We start from the raw sequence: 13,444 nt of genomic DNA, 5'->3' as shown, positions 1-13,444 counted from the left end.
TTTGCATTAGCTATCTTCCAGAATCTGATTTCTTCATTTTTTATTGACTACTGAGACCGGTCTTTTATAGCCAGCTGCTCATCTCATTGACACATACTAACACAGAACAAGGACACAAGCATCTTACGCTGCGAGTCACATTCCGCTCTATGGTGGCTCCTGTGCTGCCCCGTTCACGGATGCAGTTCCTCTGACTCTGAGCAGATGGCGCACACTTGCTCACCGCATCTAACACTTTACGTAAACATACGCTCAGGGTAACGGCCGGCGGAACCTGGTTCCATATCGTCGGAGACACAATCACGCACACGCACGCTCTTCAACTCCGCGCCTTCCGTGGCTCAAGCAAGAGATTTGGAGCCATTGTTCTGGGTAGGCACGGACCACCAGGCATCACGTGTACGGGCCGTGTAAAGCTAAATGTGGCCGCGTGAATGTGTGCAACGACCGATTATCATATCTGGAGAAAACGGAGTTGGAGGTGGGTGAGGCAATGAACTTTCATTCCGCCCAGAGTAGTTTTTCCCTCTAAATCACTCAAGGCAATTTCCTCCCATATCCTAGTCGTCCTCTAAGTTTGTGGACGGTATCTATGGACCTCGCCGCAGACGGACGTCAAATCCTATGCATCCTTCCTTCATACTTGTATAGAATAATTGAAACAGTTTTCTCCCCTTTGAACTGAACTTATTCAGATCGTATTATAGGGAACTTCTCTTAGGTATCCTCCTTTTTCTATAATATCTCGTGTACAACAGGTATATTTTTCATTAACCGTGTTTTCATTTCTGTTATCATATTGCTATTTTTGCAAGCACCCACATTTACAACATAAAATAATTTTAGCTGGCGTCATTTCTTCGAAAGGTGACATCATTTAAGTAATCAACAAAACACACAGCTTGTGTAAAAACAAGTGTCCAATTACTGCCGGCCGGTGTGGCCGAGCGGCTCTAGGCGCTACAGTCTGGAACCGTGCGACCGCTGCGGTCGCAGGTTCGAATCCTGCCTCGGGCATGGATGTGTGTGATGTCCTGAGGTAAGTTAGGTTTAAGTAGTTCCAGGTTTTAGGGGACTTATCATCTCAGAAGTTAATTCCCATAGTGCTCAGAGCCATTTGAACCATTTTATAATTACTTGTTGAGATACTAGGTCGCGTGTCTGCTCGTGGACGCTCACTGCTGATTTATTGACGGTCGTGTAAGCCCAGTTCTTCATCCTCTGACTGATTCTGTTGTCATACATGTCCCTCAGATTAACATCCACATACATACTCTGCAAGCCACCGCATGGTGCGTGGTGGAGGGTACCTTGTACTATTAGCCATTCGTTCTTCCGTTACACTCGCAAATAAAACGAGGGAAAAACGACTGTCTGTATACCTCTGTGCGATCATTAACTTCGTTTATCTTGTCCCCTTTTCCTCGTGATCCTTAGGGAGAACGTACGGTGGTGGCTATGGAATCGTTCTGCAGTCAACCGTAAATCCGGTTCTCTAAATTTTCCACAATAGCGTTTCGCGAAAAGAACGTTGTCCTTCCCCCAGGGATTCCCACTTCAGTTCACGAAGTATCTCCGTTATACACGCGTGCTCATAGAACCCACCGGAAACAAATCTGGCAGCGCGCCTCTGATTTCTGCTGGAGATCGCAATCACTTCCTTTATGGAAGAGCTATATTTTCCTGGAATTCACCCAATAAACGGAAGTCGACCATTTGCCTTACCCGCTACCGACCTTGCGTGTTCGTTACATTTCATATCGCTCTGCAACGTTACGCCTACATGAATAATCTACGTGGCTGTGTGAAGTAGCACATCACTAATACTGTATTCAAACATCACCGTATCGTTTTTCCCTTCCACCTGCATTAACTTATATTTTTTCCTACATTTAGAGCAAGTTGCCATTCGTCACATCGAATCCAAATTCTCCCTAAACCATTCAGTATCCTCATTCAGTCACTCATCGGCGTCATCAGCAAGCAGTCGCAGACTGTTGCACAACCTGTCCTTCAGATCATTTAGGTATATACAGAACAGCAGTGGTCCTATCACACTCCCACTGGACGCTCCCGATGACACCCTTGTCTTGATGAAGATACGCCGTTCAGGAAAACATATTAGGTATTATTTCTTAAGAAGTACTTGAGCGGCTCACGTACACTATGTGATCAAAAGTACCCGGACACCCCCAAAAACATACGTTTTTCAGATTACGTGCATTGTGCTGCCACCTACTACCAGGTACTCCATATCAGCGACCTCAGTAGTCATTAGACATCGTCAGAGAGCAGCATGGGGCGCTCCGCGGAACTCACGGCCTCCGAAGGTGGTCCACTGTTTCCGATGTGATAGTGAAGTGGAAACGTGAAGGGATACGTACAGCCCAAAAGCGTACAGCCCGACCTCTTCTGTTGACTGACAGAAACCGCCGACAGTTGAAGAGGGTCGTAATGTGTAATAGGCAGTTATCTGTCCAGACCATCACACAGGAATTCCAAACTACATCAGCATCCACTGTTAGTACTATGACAGTTAGGCGGGAGGTGAGAAAACTTGGATTTAATGGTCGAACGGCTCACGCCGGTAAATGCCAAACGACGCCTCGCTTGGTGTAAGGAGGTAAACATTGGACGATTGAACAATGGAAACACGATTTGTGGAGTGACGAATCACGGTACATAATCTTTCGATCCGATGGCAGGGTCTGGGTATGGCGAATGCCCGATGTACGTCATCTGCCAGTGTGTGTAGTGCCAACAGTAAGCTTTGGAGGAGGCAGTGTTATGGTGTGGTAGTGTTTTTCATGGAGGGGCTTGAACCCCTTGTTGTTTCGCGTGGCACTATAACAGCACAGGCCTACATTATGTTTTAAGCACCTTCTTGCTTCCCAGTGTTGAAGAGCAATTCGGGGATGGCGATTGCATCTTTCAACACGATTGACCATCTCTTCAAATTTCACGGTCTGTTGCGGAGTGGTTACACGACAATAACATCCCTGTAATGGACTGGCCCACACAGAGTCCTGACCTGAATCCTACAGGACACCTTTAGGATGTTTTGGAACGCCTACTTCGTGCCAGACCTCAGCGACCGACATCGACACCTCTCAGTGCAGCACTCCGTGAAGAATGGGCTGCAATTCCCCAAGAAAATTTCCAGCACCTGATTGAAGGTATGCCTGCGAGAGTGGAAGCTGTCATCAAGAAGTGTGGGTAAACAGCATATTGAATTCCAGCATTACCGATGGAGTGCGCCACGAACTTGTAAGTCATTTTCAGCGAGGTGTGCGGATACATCTGATCATATAGTGTATCTGGGAACCTTCCATATGCTCCGCCCTTCGTTAACAATCTGCAGTAGGGCTCCGTGTGACCTGTGGAATCTACCTGCTGCCCTTTATCCATGTTTCTCAGGACATCATATGAGAAAAGAACAAGATTAGTTTCGTACGAACGATGCTTCGTATATTTGTGCTGATTTGTGGATATAAACCTTTCAGTCTCCAGGAAATAAATTACAATCGTGCTTAGTATATGCTCAAGGATTCTGTCTATTCTTGTCTATACTTTTGCGGATCCATTCTTTTGCGAGAGATTAGCGATAAATGCGAGCTAAGTAAGGGGGCAATGCCGTAGAACTTGTAAAATCTAATTGGGATTCCATCTGGCCCTGGCGACTCATTTGTTTTCAGCTCTTTCACTTGCTTCTCAAAGACAGGGATGCCTATTTCCATATCTCCCACACAGGAATCTGTGCGAGGGCCAACCGTTGGTATTGTCTGTACGATCATCCTGCTTCAATGATTTTTTGAACGCGAAATTTTAAACTTCACATTTCCTTTTGCCATTTGCTATTTCAACACCAGACTTGTCAACTTGTGCTGATTTTGGTGATTTTTACGTAAGACCAGAATTTTCTCGGCTGTCCGGCAAGATATTTCGATAAAGCACGACGGTGTAAGTGACGTACTTCGAGCATCGATTTATAGACGCACTAATTTCCACATACTTTCGCATCTCGTCATTCCCCCTTTCTTTTCTGAACCGAGAATACAACTATAATTTCTCCAGAGCGTAACTTACCTTCAGTTTAAACTCTCACTCTCCCCCTCCCCCCCCCCCTCCCCATAGTTCCTCTCAGCCCATCACAACGGAATTAAATTCATTGTCTAAAAAGAGTGCTATCAACCGTTTACATCTTCTTTCCAGCACAATAACTCTCCTAGCCTTCTTGGTAGTTTTATTACCTTTATTAACAGTTCGTCTTCTACACCGGCCATTCCGTAAATATGTTCTAAAGTTACCCTAACATCGTATAAGAGTTGGATAAAAATATGGAAACACTGTGATAAATGCATGTTTGAATATAAATGGATATGCTGGCCAACTCAGAGGGTTGCGCTGTTGAATTTGACCAGGAACGGTACTTGAGGGATGCTCTCAATACGTTGCAAGTGTCAGTCGTGGCCAGAACAGTATTCTATGTAGTTGTGAGAGCATTGTGTCGACGCTAAGTGAATTCGAACGCGAACAAATTGTTGTTCTTCTTATGGTGGAAGCTTCCGAAACCAAGGTAGCCGAAGTGTTTCGTGTTTCAAGAGGCACCGTATCGAAGATTTATTCCGCATGCAGAGAAAACGGAAGAACATCATCCGCTTGTCTCATCGCGGACGGAATTGTGTGTTTAGCGATCGTGACAGACGGAAATTCAATAGGATTGTGATGAAAACTAAGGAGACAACAGCTGGAAAAGTCGAACTCGCTAAGCCTGTCAGCACCAAAACAACACGAAGAGAGCTCCAAAAGCAGGGAACTGCAGGGCGAGCTGAGATTCATTTACTCGGATGAATCTGTTTCCAACTTCTGGGCGAGTCCACGTCCCACGACTGAAACGTGGCGGTGATTTGGGCAGCCATATCGTGGTTTCCCACGGGCCCCATGGTTAGTTCGCAAGGTGGCATTACTAGAAACAATTATGTGACCATTCCGGCTGATTAGATCCATCGCATGGTACAGTGTTTGTTCCCCAGTGGTGATGCCGTGTTCCAAGATGACAAGGCCCTTGTCCACACATCTCGCATGGTCCCGGACTCGTTTTGTGAACACGAGAATCAATTGTTACATCTCTCATGGCTACCACAGTCACGATACTTCAATGTTATTGAGCCTCTGTGATCTACCTGAACTTTCCACTGGTCCTCAGGATGAATGGTGTGAGATTCTCTTGAAAACCATACAGGACCCGTATTTATCCACTGCAGGACGGCTGCAAGCTGTTTTGAATGCCAACCGTTTTTCTATACCGTATTATTCACGGTAATTTGTTGTGTTTGGTGCTTCCACATTTTTGTCAACCTCCTTTAACAAAACTGACGATTCTGTGCCGTGTAAATAACGTTGACGGTGGAGCGAAATCCTATCACGCACCAACAGAAATGGTAGGTATGGAGCTTAGCCGATAGGGTTAGTCAACAGAGACGCGCCACGTGCATCGAATCGGCACTCTTTACGCCGATTTCTATCAGAAACAAAGTCTGTGTGTCGTTCCAGTGACTTTCAGAGAGAAGTATTCTCAGTCCACCCATGCGCCAGTGGGTATATTATGCAGATTTCACTTTAATGCAACATTACCTAACACTTTTTTTTACTGCAAACAACTCGGTTTAACCTTACGAATTAAATTTGATAATTCATTATATTCTAAAACGAATCAGTTTTAACATTTCCTCCGAGTTAAAAAATACGCAAAGGTAACAATACTTCATTTTAATGTTTCCTGTGTCTCGTATCCTTTCTTATCTCAAGGGAAAATAAAAATTTCAAACAAATGATGTTTACCTACCAGGAGGACATTGGCCAACATAGATGACTTTATTCTACCTTTCTTCGTTACGAAGATACGAGCGCAGAACGTCTTTTGATTGTGACGCGCCTCTGTCTCTAAAAAAGGAATCGTTATAGGATAACTTTGTTGCCCTCTGTCCGAATGTTAAGAATCCTGTTTCTCGATAACAGGTGGACCTATCGTGTCCAAATTAATGTCACCTACTACGGTCTATGGTCCTTTGACTGTGTAAACACTTTAAGCTTCTAAGTCAATTCAGTCAAAAGATACGGCCATTTATGTCACTTATTTAGATACTCGAAAACTCACACATTAAAACCTATAGGGTGCTTCTCATTGCCGTAGAATCATGAAATTTAGCAACAAGCGAATTTTCACAGTACAAGTAAAGGAAAGAAATCCGAAAGTGGTTAAACTGTAATTATATCATATAAAAATATCTTTTCGCCATTAGAACATACAATGCATTCATCATCCGTTGAAAGTGTAGTAGACGAACACTACTGCGTGTAAACGTAAAACATAAGTTGTAGTAACCTTTCAGTAATTAAATAAAAATATTTTATTAAATTTTCTATATGTACATATGTAAACTGAAGTCCCCTGCTCTCTTCTTTTTGTATGTCCGAGCTGGTCTGAGGAACTACTTTACAGATTTTGATACGGTCTTCGATTTTTCGGAACCGATGTCCTAACAGTATCTATATGGAAAATAGACAACAGACAACAGAGAACACTCTTTTTTTTCAACGACTCATCTTTCCGGACGAACCGACGTTTCATCCATCGGGTGAAGTAAAACGCTATAATGTAAGAATTTGGGGCTCACAATAGGTTGTCGTCGTTGTCGAACATGAAAGAGACTTATTAAAACTGAATGTGTTTTATACCGTCCAGTTTCTTTTTTTGCGGAGGAAACTGTGGCAGGAATATCGCATTCCGACATGCTGCAAAATTCTCTCTTCATCCATCATGGATACGGGTCAGCGGCGGCACAGCCAAAGAAAAATCACCACAGCCGTATGTTTTCAGATATTGTTATTTTATTTACACGATCAGCTTCGCCATCTCATCAATTCCGTCTTCAGGTCTCTACGCAATCCATGTATCGGCAATCAAATACATCGATGCAAGCATAACTGGAGCCATCAATACCTGGATGCCGTATCTTTTTTGAGGAGTGTGTACTTCGAAGATTTGACAAGAATCCACGTTGTCAATTCCTTGAAAACGCTCCACAAAAATTTCAAACAATCCAGGTATTGATGGCTCTGGTTACGTATGTATCGATGTATTTGATTCTGTATACCCAGGAGTGCAGGACTGAAGATCGGATAAATGAGATGCCGAAACTGCTCGTGTAAATAAAGTAACAATTTCTGAAAACTGCCGGTTTTTTGTTTGGTAAAATTCTCCAAAAGGGGTTGTTTCCTCAACTTTACGAAGATGCCAATGACTTAAGTTTTATCGATGATGCCGCACTGCCTTGCTTTCACCTTCAGGTGCTGCTGGCGCCACCTTACTAACATTATCCCACAACGATGGATTGTAAGAAATGGACAAGATGTTGTTCATTGTTTTTGACCTCCCAGGTCACCACACCTCATATTGTGCGATTTCTTTTTTCTGTGGGGATATACAATAAAGACAAACTTTTCGTCCCATCTATGTCAGAGACTCTTCGAGAACTAAGAAATCGAAATCTTGAAGCTGTCGGTTCAATAAACAGGGACTTGTTGATTCGTGTGTGAAATGAAATAGACTACCGTTTCGATGTATCTCGAGCAACGCATGGTGCTCCTGTTGAGTGTATGATATCGACAACTACATTTACATTCCGCAATTCACCCTGCGGCTTGTGGAGGAGGGTCCATCGTACCACTACTACAGATTTCCTCTCTAGTTCAACTCGCAAAAAGAACGAGAAAAAACAACTATCTACATGCCTCCGTATAAGCGCCAATTTCTCTTATCTCCTTGATTCTTACGCACAAAATACGTTGGAGGCAACAGAATCGTTCTGCAGTCAACTTCAAATGCCAGTTCTCTAAATTTTCTCAGTGGTGTTCTTCGAAAAGAACGTCACATTCCCTAGAGGGATTTCCATTTGAGTTCCCGATGCATCTCTGTAACACTTGCGTGTTGTTCGAACCTACCTACAACAAATCTAGCAGCCCGTCTCTGAATTGCTTCGATGTCTTCCTTTAATCCGACCTGGTGCGGATCCCAAACACTAGACCAAGCGTCCCATATGCGGTCTCCTTTACAGATGAAACACACTTTCTAAAAATTCTACCAATAAACCATTCGCCTTCCCTTCCACAGTCCTCACATGTTCGTTCCATTTTGTATCGCTTTGCAACGTTATGACCAGATATTTAAACGACACTACTAATGCTGTATCCGAACGCAATGGGTTTGTTTTTCCTATTCATCCGCATTAACTTACATTTTTCTACGTTTAGAGCTCACTGTCATTCAACACACCAACTATAAATGTTGTCGAAGTCATCTTGTATCCTCCTACAATGACTCAACTCCGACACTTTACCGTACACCACAGCATCATCAGCAAACAGCAGCAGATTGATGCCCACCCTGTCCGTAAGTCATTTATTTGTATAGAGAATAACAGTGAACCTACAAGACTTCCCTGGGGCACTCCTGAAGATACCCTTGTCTCTGATGACCGCTCTCCATCTAGGACAATATATTGCGTTCTATGACTTAAGCGGTCTTCGAGCCAGTGACATATGTGTGAAATTATTCCATGTGCTCGTACTTTCTGCAATGGGACACCATGCTAAACTCTTTCCGCAAAAAATGGACTCCACCCGTTGCTCTTTATCCGTAGGTCGCAGTATATGATGTGAGAATAGGGCAAGCTGTGTTTCGCATGAGCGATGCTTTCTAAAACCACGCCGATTCGTGGATATAAGCTTCTTGGTCTCAAGAAAGTTTATTGTATTGGAACTAAGAATATGTTCAAGGATTCTGCAGCAAACAAGGGACAGGGATATTGGTCTGTAATTTTGTGGTTCCGTTCTCTTATCCTTCTTGTATGTTGGAATCACCTACGCTTTTTTCCAGTCGCATGGGATTTTGTACTGGGCGACAGTTTCACGATAAATACAAGGTAGGTAAGGGGCTAATGCTGTAGAGTACACTTTGTGAAATCGAACTGGGATTCTATCCGGACCTGGTGGTTTATTTGCTTTCAAAACTTTCAGCTGTTTCTCTATACGAAGGATCTAGTTACTATGTCGTCCATACGGGACGATGATCAAATGATGTATGTTCGTACGATTCCCCTGTGTGAACGATTTCTTGAACGGGAAATTTAAAGCTTCTGCTTTCGTTTTGCTAACTTCAACTGCCAGACGAGACTGGTTAACAAGTGAGTGGATGAAAGCCTTAGACCCACGCAGCGCTTTTACGTAGGACACGCATTTTCTCGGATTCTCTGCCAAGTGTTTTGCTAAGGTATGAGGGTGGCAGATCTTTTCACAGAGGCACGAATCTCTACTAACCTTTGCTTGTCGTCATTTGGGCGTTCTCTTTTGAACAGAGGTGCAACAGTCTCTGCGTCCTCAGTATTTTCCGAATCTCCATGGTGGGTCTTTACCGTCCTTAAACCACTTACTAGGCACGTAATTCTCCAGACCACGATTTAAAATCTGCTTAACTTTGCCTATAACCCTCTACGCCCATCTTACTCAAACTAAGTGATGTCAGTTCACTAAATAAGATGCTAGCAACTGCTTATCTTCTCTCTTTAGGAGAAGCACTCTTCTAGCCTTCTTTATTTACTTATTATCTTTCGCAGCCATAGTTGCCATAATGACATTATCATCGCTAATCCCCGTTTCTCTACTGACGTTGTCGATAAGATCCGGCGTAGCTACACGGTCTAAAATATTTCCACTGCCTGTGAGCCACCGAAATAGCTGGTCAAGACAGTTTTCGGGAAACGTGTTCAAAAGAACTTCGCTTGACTGCCTGACTGTACCACCTGCAGTGAATTCATAGAGAACCAAGTCTACATCTACATGGATACTCTGCGAATCACAGTTAAGTGGCTGGCAGAGAGTTCATCGCCTCCAACTACGAGGGTAATCCCAAAAGTAAGGTCTCCTATTTTTTTATAAGTACAGAACTCTGTGTGGCAGTTGGTCACACTGTTATGAAGAGTGCTTCACGAGCTATATTTAAACATGCGAACGCCGCGCTGAGGCGTTCATTCTTGGCTTGACAGCCGTTGAGAATGGAGTCCCCGTTGGATGTTACCGCCAAGTGCGAATTGGGTGCAGTTATTCGGTTATTGAACGCAAAGGGCACTGCGTCGATTGAAATCCATCGGCAATTGACGGAAGTGTATGGTGAGTCGTGCATAAATCTCAAAAATGTTCGTAAGTTATGTAGAGAGTTTGCAGCTGGTAGGACTGGAATTCATGGTGAAAAAAGGAGCGGGAGACCGTCAATTTCTGAGGAGACAGTGTTGAAGGTTGAGCAAAGCATGCGTGAAGATAGGCGGATCACCCTGGATGATCTCTGCACGTTCGTTCCTGAGGTTTCCCGAAGCACCGCTCACAGAATTTTAACGGAAACATTGAATTACCGGAAGGTGTGCGCAGGATGGGTGCCACGCATGCTGACTGAGAGAGAACCACATGTGGCAACGAGTTGATGCTTCCCGCGCATTTCTACACCGCCTTGAGCCGAACGGGACAACTTTCTTGACTCAATTGTCACGGGTGGCGAAACCTGTGCGTACCAGTTTAGGCCTGAGACCAAGCAACAATCATGCCAGTGGCGGCATCCTTCTTCGCCAAAGCAACGGAAATTCAAACAAACACAGTGTGCCGGTAAAGTCATGACAACTGTTTTTTGGCATCGGAAAGGGGTAATGTTGGTCGACGTTATGCCCTCTGGGACCACAATTAACGCTGACAGGTACTGTGAGACTCTGAAAAAACTCAAACGGGCAATTCAGAAACTGAGAAGAGGAATCTTGAGCAAGGGCATACACATTCTCCATGACAATGCTAGCCCACACATCGCTCGGCAAACCGTTGCTCTCCTGCAACAGTTTCAGTGGAACATAATCACCCACACATCCTATAGTCCTGACTTGACAACCAGTGACTATCACCTGTTCCCTAGGTTAAAAGAACATTTGGCCGGAAAGCGATTCAGCTCCGACGACGTGGTGAAAGAAGAGGTTCATAACTTTCTGAACAGCATGGCGGCGAGCTGGTATGACATGGGCATACAAAAACTGTCACAGCGTCTACAAAAATGCATCGACAGGAATGGTGATTATGTCGAAAAATAGCTAAATGTTCAAGCTGTAAACTGATGTGAACCGTTGTAGAAATAAAAAGGTCTACGTACTTATAAAAAACTAGGAGGCCTTACTTTTGGGATTACCCTCGTATAAATGCATGCCATGGGTATTTACGCGCTATTGACTATAGACATTCTTTGAAGAATCGGGTGGCTGGTGTATGGTGGGAACATAAAACTTCGAACCTTCCTCTAGCTAGTGACATGCGGAAGTGTTTCTATGTTTAAAAATTTGTCTGTAATAAGTAACTGAAATCTGATTTTTCTTATTGAATCGCCCTGTATGGCATTTCTGTAGGTCTCATTGGCTGCTTATAACAACACAACTGCGTTCACAAGAGAGACAAAGGTCCAAAGCGAACAAATGTCAGCAAATTTTAGCTTCGCGGCGATGGCTGTACCCGCCGTAGCTCACCTGTCTGATACAATCAGCAGTTCTCGTCTTCACTGACGTTCTGAGACTGCTGGCCTCCTCCGTGCGCCGTTCCGACCCTGCAGGCTGCTCGGTGTCCAGAAGACACGAGAACACGGCAAACAAACGAAGCACTCTGCAGTCGACGACTACAGTACCGACGCGCGGAAAACTCGGCGCTGACTGCGGCGCAAGACGCAACGACAGGAGACGGCGGGTTTCCTTGGTGCGCGCGGCGAGGCGCCAGGCCGGAGTTGCGTCGCGTGGAGCGCCGGCCAGAGCACTGTGCGGGCTGCGCGGCGGGCGGCCGGCATCCGGCGGCTCGCTTTCACTCCGACACTCTCACTGGCCGCGCAAGACGACACCGGGACGCGGCCCGGCCCAGCCCAGCCGCTACAATTCAACGCCGTGCCGTGGAAACTGCCACCGCGGCAACGCGCGCCCGTCCCCTCCTCCTCTTACAACTGCCTGCCACCACGCTGTTAAACGCTGCGTCCTGACACAGCCGCAGTATACTACTTAAAAACACACAGGAGTACAAATAAGGACGAAAGCAACTACCTCAAGATCTGTCAGCACCAAGTAAGAACTGCTCGATGAAACTAGCACCGTTTTATTGTCAAAAGACAATAATTACATTGAAGTCACTGTGATCTATGACAGGAACTGGGCGTTACAAAAGACGGGGTATGGTTCATAGTAGGATGTGATCGCCACGGAAGCCAATGCATACTCTGCAACGTGATGCAATGCTGGCTACAAGGCTGATAAACAGTTCGGCAATTTCCAAGCTTATCCGACCGACTATATACAGGGTGGTCCATTGATAGTGACCGGGCCAAATATCTCACGAAATAAGCACCAAACGAAAAAACTACAAAGGTCGGTCATCGTCCCGTAATTTCTCTTGTGCCCAGTGGCAGAACTGTACATGACGTTCAAAGTTGTCGCCATGCAATTCCTGGTGCACAGAAATATGGTACGGGTGCAATCGATGTTGAAGCATTCTCAACACCGACTTTTTTGAGATTCCCGATTCTGGCGCAATTTGTCTGTTACTGATGTGTGGATTAGCCGCGACAGCAGCTAAAACACCTACCTGGGCATCATCATTTGTTGCAGGTCGTGGTTGACGTTTCACATGTGGCTGTACACTTCCTGTTTCCTTAAATAACAGAACTATCCGGCGAACGGTCCGGACACTTGGAATGTGTCGTCCAGGATACCGAGCAGCATACATAACACAGGCCCGTTGGGTATTATGATCACAATAGCCATACATCAACACGATATCGACCTTTTCCGCAATTGGTAAGCGGTCCATTATAACACGGGCAATGTATCATGAAGCAAAAACCGTCGGCACTGGCGGAATGTTACGCGATACCACGTAGTTATACGTTTGTGACTATTACAGCACCATTTATCACAAAGCGAAAAAAGTGGTCCAACTAAAACATTCGTATTTCTTTACGTACTATAAGAATATGTAATAAAAATGCGGGTTCCTATTTAAAAAAAAAAACGCAGTTGATTCCGTTTGACCTAATGGCAGCGCCATCTAGCGGGCCAACCATGGCGCCATCTGGTTTCCCCCTTCAAGCTAGACAAGTTTCGTTCTTTGTAGGTTTTTCGTTTGACACTTATTTCGTGAGATATTTGGCCGGTCACGATCAATGGACCACCCTGTATATTGAACACACGACTCTCGTGGCGGCTGATACAGATCCAGTTTATTGTGGTGCCTAGAGCGACGACAAAAGACGAACGTTTACTAAGTTAACACAATTACGAAGGAAACTAATAATTTTACTAACTGTACTTCTCAGCCATGTCTT

General features: G+C 44.8%; 1 protein-coding gene across 2 annotated transcripts in view; it reads right to left on the bottom strand.

The window, feature by feature from the left end:
- Positions 1 to 11,726, bottom strand: part of LOC124795148 (uncharacterized transporter slc-17.2-like) — a 489,975-nt gene extending 478,249 nt beyond the window's left edge. The window contains exon 1 of one of the 2 annotated variants that reach the window (XM_047259028.1): positions 11,610 to 11,726. The gene's annotated coding sequence lies outside the window, so the exon portion shown is untranslated. The remainder of the gene's footprint in view (positions 1 to 11,609) is intronic. The other variant, XM_047259030.1, reaches the window with a different exon arrangement.
- Between the last annotated feature and the right edge of the window lie 1,718 nt (positions 11,727 to 13,444).

The sequence above is a fragment of the Schistocerca piceifrons genome, chromosome 4, assembly GCF_021461385.2.
Source record: "Schistocerca piceifrons isolate TAMUIC-IGC-003096 chromosome 4, iqSchPice1.1, whole genome shotgun sequence".
NCBI lineage: Eukaryota > Metazoa > Arthropoda > Insecta > Orthoptera > Acrididae > Schistocerca > Schistocerca piceifrons.
This window is presented reverse-complemented; position numbering and strand designations above follow the sequence as displayed.